This window comes from Schistocerca nitens, chromosome 5 (assembly GCF_023898315.1).
Source record: "Schistocerca nitens isolate TAMUIC-IGC-003100 chromosome 5, iqSchNite1.1, whole genome shotgun sequence".
NCBI classification, from domain to species: Eukaryota; Metazoa; Arthropoda; class Insecta; order Orthoptera; family Acrididae; genus Schistocerca; species Schistocerca nitens.
The window spans coordinates 346,480,783-346,490,818 of record NC_064618.1 but is presented as its reverse complement, the minus strand read 5'-3'; positions in this window follow the sequence as shown (position 1 = coordinate 346,490,818).

The following is a 10,036-nucleotide window of genomic DNA, read 5'->3' as shown; positions in this document are numbered from 1 at the left end:
ACTCTCAGCAAGAGACGGTACTGAATTATTTTTAGCGTTCATAGATTTTAGGTACGACCAAAATTTTTTGGGGTTTTTTTAGAATCTGCAGATAAAATACTGCTTTCAAATTCGTTAAAAGAATCCCTCATTGACCTTTTGACAGCTCCTTTCATTTCGCTTAATTTCTGTTTCTCAGCGGGAAAGCGATTAAGTTTAAAACGACTGTGCAAAATTCTCTGCTTTCTCAGCAACTTCCTAATATGTTTGTTGAACCAAGGTGGATCCTTTCCCTCCCCCATATTTTTGCTATGCACAAATTTCTCTAGCACATGGTGGACAATACCTTTCAATTCCGACCAAAGATGCTCAATATCTTTGTGTTCCGCTGTGATTTCTTGGAGCTGACTATGAAGATACTCATTAATGACATTTCCTTTCCCAAACAAGGAAGCTATACTCTCTGTATTTTGCAGCTTCCACTGACATAGAAGCTACAACGCCATTACGGTCGCTAATACCTTCTTCTAGATTAACTTCCTCAAAAAGATCAGGTCTGTTTGTCGCCAAGCTATGTAATATGGTCTCATCTCGAGTTGATATTCTAACCAATTGCTCAAGGTTGTATATTGAGAACTCTCGTAGAATAACTTCACAGGAGTCGTTGTTTCGGCCCCCTGTGATGTGTAATTTTCCCAGTCAATGGACGCCACCTGTAACTAATGGATAATTTGGATATTTATTTCCTATGTACTCAAGACTTTCCCTGAAACGTTCTGCGACGTTTGTTGCGAATGCTGGCGGTCTATAAAAACTTCCCAACACAATGGTCACTCCTTGTCTGATTGACAGCTTTATCCAGGCTATTTCACAGTCCGCTCCAGTATCAATCTCAGCTTCGTTTAAACAGCTTTTAACTGCAATGAACATATCACCTTCCATAGCATCAGTCCTATCCTCCCTAAACATTGTCCAAGATGAGTTCAAAATTTCACTGCTACTGATGTCTGGTTTCAACCAGCTTTCGGTACCTAATACAATACTGGCATTACTACTATATTTCGGAGAGTAACTCTGGTATCTCGCTACAGACTCTTCGACAATTTACTAACATGAGATTTAGCGTATTTAAACCCTTTGGAATGACCTGTTTAGGCGAAGTAACAATTTTTACAGTTAGCACACTCACGTCACTGTCATGATCTGGTAATATTTCTGGCTAATGGTTTGCTTACCGTGGGGAGGAACCTAAATTAAAAACCGCCATGTGCACTCCACTAGTACTGTGCTACCCGTGTAGTTGCTTCCTGTGTGTAGTGCACCCCTGATCTATAGAGGGGCGTACTACAACCTTCCACTCCATAGCGTAGGTCGAGGAATCCACAAACATTTTTGCCAGGTTGTCGACGTATCCTCTGGTTTAGATTCTCCACAGAACTCCAAACCAGATGACCCCAGTCTACCCTGGGTGGACATGTTGCCTGGTTGGACGAGTCTCGTTTCGAACTGTATCGAGTGCGTGGCCGTGTATGGTATAATGAATCCATTGAACCTGTATGTCAGCAGGGGACTGTAAGGTGGTGCAGGTTCTGCAGTGGTGTGGGGAGTCTGCAGTGATATGTAACCCCTGATACGTCTAGATACGACCTTGAGAGGTGACACGTATGTAAGCATCCCGTCTATTCACCGTCATCCATTCATGTCCATTGTGCAATCCGACGGTTTTGGTCAGTCCCAGCAGGACAATGCGACACCCCACACGAACAGAACTGCTACAGTGGCTCCAGGAACACACTTCTAAGTTTAAACCCTTCCGTTGATCACCAAACTCCCCAAACATGATTATTGAGCATATCTGGCATGTCTTCCAACATGCTGTTCAGAAGAGATCTCCATCCCGTCATACTCTTACGGATTTATAGACAGTCCTACGGGATTCATGGTGTCAGTTCCCTCCAGCACTATTCAGACATTAGTCTGAGTCCATGCTACGTCCTGTTGCGGCACTTCTGCATGCTCGCGGAGGCCCTACACGGTATTAAGCAGGTATACCAGGTTTTTCTGGCTCTTCAGCGTAGGTCTGCAGCTGTTGAGGTTCTGAACGTCAATGAAGAAGACAAACTCATTTCGTTTTGCCGTTGGTTTCACCAGTTTGTCGCTCAGAGAACAGGAATGTTGCACTACGCATGGTGCAGTGATGAGGTGTGATTCCACCTATATGGCTATGTACTCAATACAATTTCTGGTGTAAAGAAAATCCACTTGCACTGGTCGAGGAACCCCTGCATTCACAAAAGATTGGAGTGTTCCGTGCATTGTAACAGCAGCGCATCATTGGACCAGTTTTCTATTTTACGGCGAGAAGTGCAGTTTACTTCGAAATGTTTTGGGAATTTGCGAACCAATTGGACGATAAAGAACTTACCCTCGGCTGGTACGAATCGGATGAACTGTGGTACCCAAGGTCCCTGATTTAACACCTGTTTTTATCCCCTCTGGGGTGGCCTAAAAGGCAAGGTCTACAGGCAAAAACTACACAACTTCGAAGATTTACGAGAGGATTTCATTAGTGAAATCCAGGCAGTGACACCATATGTTCTGGCAGTAACATTCGAGGATCTGCACCGTCGTGTTCAACTGTGTTTACAAGCAGAGGGCTCTCGCTTCCAGCACCTTTTGTGATCCACCTTTATTTCCCCGTGAACAAGGTATGTCATGTTCATTTCATTTCCTGATTTTTATGCAGAGCCTTGAAATATAATTTAAGCAAACATATGTATGTGGGACCTCTTTTGAGTGGGACACCCTGTATTACCCGAAGGTTTGCCACCGGCTTGAAATACGGACTACGTGCAGACCTGGGCAAGACATCGATATCTATCTTCGAAACACACACAGATGAATTATCTAGTTGAAATATACTTTCGTCCCCCAGTTATATCTGTAGCATCTGAGTGTATATGTTAGAATTCGTTCTAATGTTCAGTCAACAACGCGTGACTTACTTCTAGCGCAGAAGGCTGCCGAAGTAAAACTTCTACCATCAACATTTTTGCTCATTCTTACCTGCTGCTGTGTTCTCAGATCATGCTAATAATATTTAAATCCATGCAGTCCTACTACATCAAATTTCTTCTCATCGCTGAAGATTACTATCCCATTCTCGAGTCCATGACATGATTTCAGCAAACTTCTATCTAGCCTGCTTATTTTTGGGTATTAGAGCGGGTTTCTGCAGTCTTTTCTGGAATATAGGACGTTTGTCACGTGACAAAATTTGTAGTACACGTCTGGCGGTTACTGGTAACTGTAAATCAGTACCAAGGTGTGACAATATCAGCTCTTAGACCTTGTTTAGCGCAGAAGAAACCTTTTCTACGCCTTAGATAATTTTATATTTTGCTCGTATTTTCTGTCCCCATGATATTCTGCGCCCAATCTAACGAAATAATCAGTCACTGTACTTTACCAGATCAGCTTCTTGGCAATTTGACGATTAAAGTATTTAAATTCTTTGTAGGTACTGATTTTTACTTTTTCATCACACGGTAACTTTTCAGCGTATCATTGTCCCAATCGCTGTTCATGTGCAGAACACGCACTGTCACTAATGGTGTTTCCCATAGTGCTCAGAGCCATTTGAACTAATGATGTTTTTTTATATCTGCAATGAACACACACACACACACACACACACACACACACACACACACACACACACACACACGCCATGCAGAGCCACTGCCTTTATACAGAGTTCCACACTGTACCACTGAATCGTCAATGTCTCATTTACTATACTACTAACATCAAGTGCGATACCATTTTATTGGATTTGTTAATATACTGGATTTCATACTATTCAATCTTCATTGTGCACAACTCTTCCAACCGACAATGATTATTTCCCGGCAAATATCCATGCCTTTATACTGACTTCCGCTACTATAGTGGACTAACGACAACAGCGTCCCACACTCGTCAGCGAGGTACTCAACACTACTGCCGTAGTGGCATTCGTAAAAATGACACCAGAATATAACCAAGGTGGAAAATGGAACTGTCTTCACGAATTTGTTTTTGTGGTATCACATTTGGAAAAAAATTCAGAAAATAAAGTTGAAATGTTAGAGATCTGATACGGAAGTAGTGTCAGCAGTCTCAAGGGGAATAAACATCCTAACAACGATTTTCAAGATTCATTTCAAAATTGACAATTACTGTGCATGCGCTTCCAAGGGAACACCTCGAAGGTATCACGGTGCAGAGTAAAACCTTTGTAAGACGCAGTAAATTTAATTCACACGTTTCGGGAGCTTTAGGACATTACCTCGCATATATAAGTAAACAAATGTACATGTAGCATCTTTGCCCTGTGCCAACACGGCCTAGGAGCGCAAGAGCATATCTATGGAAAACGGTTTATCTACTGTCAATGATGTAATCGAGTATCGTACTTCTCAGAGCCTGTATACAGGGTGGTTCATTGATCGTGACCGGGCCAAATATCTCACGAAATAAACGCAGTACGAAAAAACTACAAAGAACGAAACTTGTCTACCTTGAAGGGGGAAGCCAGATGCTATGGTTGGCCCGCTAGATGGCGCTGCCATAGATCAAACGGATATCAACTGCGTTTTTTTGTTTTTTTTTAAATAGGAGCCCCCATTTGTATTACATATTCAAATGGTTCAAATGGCTCTGAGCACTATGGGACTTAATTTCTGAGGTCATCACTCCCCTTGAACTTAGAACTACTTAAACCTAACTAACCTGAGGACATCACACACATCCATGCCCGAGGCAGGATTTGAATCTGTGGCCGTAGTAGTCGCGCTGTTCTTGACTGAAGCGCCTAGAACCGCTCGGCCACCCCGGCCGTCATTACATATTCGTGCAGTACGTAAAGAAATATGAATGTTTTATTTGGACCACTTTCTTCCCTTTGTGGTAGATGGCGCACAAACATATGGCTCAATTTTAGACGAACAGTTGGAAACAGGTAGTGTTATTTTTTAATTAATATACAGGACGTAGCTACGTTTAAAATTTTATTTCGGTTTTTCCAATGTGATGCATATACCTTTGTGAACTTATTTCTGAGAACGCATGCTGTTACAGCGTGATTACCTGTAAATACCACATTAATGCAACAAATGCTCAAAATGATGTCCGTCAACCTCAATGCATTTGGCAATACGTGTAACGACATTCCTCTCAACAGCGAGTAGTTCGCCTTCCGTGATGTTCGCACATGCATTGGCAATGCGCTGACGCATGTTCTCAGGCGTTGTCGGTGGATCATTTAGCCAATATCCTTCAACTTTCCCCGCAGAAAGAAATCCGGGGACGTCAGATCCGGTGACCGTGCGGACCATGGTATGGTGCTTCGACGACCAGTCCACCTGTAATGAAATATGCTATTCAATACCGCTTCGACGGCACGCGAGCTGTGTGCCGGACATACTTCATGTTGGAAGTACGTCGCCATTCTGTCATGCAGTGAAACATCTTGTAGTAACATCGGCAGAACATTACGTAGGAAAGCAGCATTCATTGCACCATTTAGATTGTCATCGATAAAATGGGGGCCAATTATCCTTCCTCCCATAATGCCGCACAATAAATTAACCCGCCAAGGTCGAAGGTGTTCCACTTGTCGCAGCCATCGTGGATTTTCCGTTGCCCAATAGTGCATATTATGCAGGTTTACGTTACCGCTGTTGGTGAATGACGCTTCGTCGCTAAATAGAACGCGTGCAAAAAACCTGTCATCGTCCTGTAATTTCTGTTGTGCCCAGTGGCAGAACTGTACACGACGTTCAAGGTCGTCGCCATGCAATTCCTGGTGCATAGAAATATGGTACGGATGCAATCGATGTTGATGTGGCATTCTCAACACCGACGTTTTTGAGATTCCCGATTTTCGAACAATTTGTCTGCTACAGATGTGCGGATTAGCTGCGACAGCAGCTAAAACACCTACTTGGACATCATAATATGTTGCAGGTCGTGGTAGATGTTTCACATGTGGCTGAACATTTCCTGTTTCCTTAAATAACTGAACTATCAGGCGGACGGTGCGGACACTTGGATGATGTCCAGGACACCGAGCAGCATACGTAGCACACGCCCGTTGGGCATTTTGATCACAATAGCCACACATCAACGATATCGACCTTTTCCGCAACTGGTTAACGATCCATTTTAACACCGTCCGCACTGGCGGAATGTTACGTGATACCACGTACTTATACGTTTGTGACTATTACAGCGCCATCTACCACAAAGCGAAAAAAGTGGTCCGACTAAAACATTCATATTTCTTTATGTACTACACGGATATGTAATTAAAAATGGAGGTTTCTATTTAAAGAAAGGCAGTTGATAACCGTTTGACCTATGGCAGCGCCACCTAGCGCGCCAACCATAGCGCCATCTGGTTTCCCCCTTTAAGCTAGACAAGTTTCCTTCTTCGTAGTTTTTTCGTTTGATGCTTATTTCGTGAGATATGTGGCCCGGTCACTATGAATGGACCACCCCTGTATATACACTCCTGGAAATGGAAAAAAGAACACATTGACACCGGTGTGTCAGACCCACCATACTTGCTCCGGACACTGCGAGAGGGCTGTACAAGCAATGATCACACGCACGGCACAGCGGACACACCAGGAACCGCGGTGTTGGCCGTCGAATGGCGCTAGCTGCGCAGCATTTGTGCACCGCCGCCGTCAGTGTCAGCCAGTTTGCCGTGGCATACGGAGCTCCATCGCAGTCTTTAACACTGGTAGCATGCCGCGATAGCGTGGCCGTGAACCGTATGTGCAGTTGACGGACTTTGAGCGAGGGCGTATAGTGGGCATGCGGGAGGCCGGGTGGACGTACCGCCGAATTGCTCAACACGTGGGGCGTGAGGTCTCCACAGTACATCGATGTTGTCGCCAGTGGTCGGCGGAAGGTGCACGTGCCCGTCGACCTGGGACCGGACCGCAGCGACGCACGGATGCACGCCAAGACCGTAGGATCCTACGCAGTGCCGTAGGGGACCGCACCGCCACTTCCCAGCACATTAGGGACACTGTTGCTCCTGGGGTATCGGCGAGGACCATTCGCAACCGTCTCCATGAAGCTGGGCTACGGTCCCGCACACCGTTAGGCCGTCTTCCGCTCACGTCCCAACATCGTGCTGCCCGCCTCCAGTGGTGTCGCGACAGGCGTGAATGGAGGGACGAATGGAGACGTGTCGTCTTCAGCGATGAGAGTCGCTTCTGCCTTGGTGCCAATGATGGTCGTATGCGTGTTTGGCGCCGTGCAGGTGAGCGCCACAATCAGGACTGCATACGACCGAGGCACACAGGGCCAACACCCGGCATCATGGTGTGGGGAGCGATCTCCTACACTGGCCGTACACCACTGGTGATCGTCGAGGGGACACTGAATAGTGCACGGTACATCCAAACCGTCATCGAACCCATCGTTCTACCATTCCTAGACCGGCAAGGGAACTTGCTGTTCCAACAGGACAATGCACGTCCGCATGTATCCCGTGCCACCCAACGTGCTCTAGAAGGTGTAAGTCAACTACCCTGGCCAGCAAGATCTCCGGATCTGTCCCCCATTGAGCATGTTTGGGACTGGATGAAGCGTCGTCTCACGCGGTCTGCACGTCCAGCACGAACGCTGGTCCAACTGAGGCGCCAGGTGGAAATGGCATGGCAAACCGTTCCACAGGACTACATCCAGCATCTCTACGATCATCTCCATGGGAGAATAGCAGCCTGCATTGCTGCGAAAGGTGGATATACACTGTACTAGTGCCGACATTGTGCATGCTCTGTTGCCTGTGTCTATGTGCCTGTGGTTCTGTCAGTGTGATCATGTGATGTATCTGACCCCAGGAATTTGTCAATAAAGTTTCCCCTTCCTGGGACAATGAATTCACGGTGTTCTTATTTCAATTTCCGGGAGTGTAGTTAAAGGTCTTGAAACATTAGCGCGCTAGAACACCACGACAAAAAATTGCTTATTTACTTTCTGTCGAGGTAGCAAACATGTTTCTCTTTACAGAATGAACTAGCCAGTTTACATAAACGTTCTCAGTAAATTACATACATCAAAGTCGCCCCGCACGGCTGCTGAGTTCACGGGAAGGTGTTAACCGACGAAGTCGACTGAAAGTTTGGCAGTAGCAGTAACTAACAGGGTCACGTGACTTACAAATAAACCTAGCCAAGGTATACACTTCTATTTTGATCGACTGTGAATGTGTTGTTGTGTTTAACTAAATAAACCTTTTTTCATACATGCTCAAGCAGCTGTTATGTGGTGAAAATATTCCCTCGAAAAACCTGAATTGATATTTCTGAATGAAAAGCACTGAAACTATAACAGATAGAAAAATTCTAATAAAAATTGTTTGGTCTCTAATGTATTCTAGAATAATCCCCATGTTTGTGGAAAAAGTGGAAACTAACGAGTCTCAAGTTACAAGCGAAAATCATTTTGATACCTCTGACAATTGATTATATGTACCGGTACTGTTGTTGGTAAGAATGTAGGTTAGGCTACCGACAGAGGTAGCAGTATGGAGCAATACAAGAAAAAATGTGTTGTAAACATGAGCTCTTAAATGCATACCTTAAGAGCCATGAGCACTTGTTCAATAGAGGAGATGTGTTTCACACTAGCGAAGGTGAACAAGTCCTCTTAACTCCTCAGGCATTTTAGAGCCTATATTTACTGGTCGTTTTTTCTTGTTTTGCTCCATACTACCACCTCTGAAAGTTGCTGCCGTACAATCTTAGCAACAGTAGTACCGGTACACGTATTCCACTGTCAGAGGTACCATAACGGTTTTCGCTTATAACTTTCGACTCGTACGTTTCCGGTATAGGGGCTCTTACAGCAAATTGATACATTTATCCTTCTCAGTCATCCATGTAAATTTGTAACATCTAAACGGAATGTGTATACAATGACATACGGGCGCCGGTGCCCATAAATTTGACGATCTTTAACGTCGTTGGATGACGTTGTCGGACAAGGGTTCCTATTCAAAATATTATGTACTCTTTCCGCTCTGTAAGTAGAAGTTTTGACGGGAATTACGAACGGAAATGAAAAACAAAATAATTTGGGAGAGACGATTTCGAAAAAAAATTTTCGACAAATATGGGTTCAACCTAGATAAACCATAGTACTTAAAGTTTTTTTAAAAATATCCGTTTCAACGTTATTCATTCATAAATATTAAACTCGGTTTCTTCAAGGGTGTGCGTCTCCCTTAACGGCAGTATGGGCATGTTTCAAAAATATGCCTTACTTTACTCTACACAACAACATATTTATGGCCGATAGAAATTTAAGTGCATCCCTTGGATAGCTTTACGTGTTTATACAGCCACGGCACAGTTCTACGTCTTCATACATATTCAACAAGCCATCGTGTGGTGCGTGGTGGATGGTACCCTGCACCATTACTAAACAATTCCATTCCTGTTCATTAGCACATAGAACGAGGAAAAACTGACTATACGCCACCACAAGAACCCTAATTTCTCTTATCTTCGTGGTCGTTACGCAAAATCTAAGTTAGCGGCGGTGGAAACTTCCTGCTGTCTGGTTCTGACGACGGTTCTCAAAATTTTCTCAGTTGTGTACAGCAAACAGAAACTTATGTTCCCTCCGGGTATTCTCATTTGAGTTCGCAAGGAATTTCCGTAGTACTAGCTTGTCGATCAAACCCAGTGGTGACAAATCTAGCAGCATATTGAAGCCGCCTCTAACTTTTATTGTACGACCTGGTTATTCCCGCGCTACCGAGCGTAGGCTTACTTTGAATTGCTTTGATGTATTCCTGTGATCCGACCTGGTGGGTAAACAATACACTAGCACCACCAAAGAATGGGTGCCACTAGTCATGAATACACCGTCTCCTTAACAGCTGGACGAAGTTTTCCTAAATTTCTCCCAGTAAACTACCGTATTTACGTGTTCTTTTATTTCATATGACTTTGCAACTTTACACCTAGATATTTCATCGACGTGACTTAGC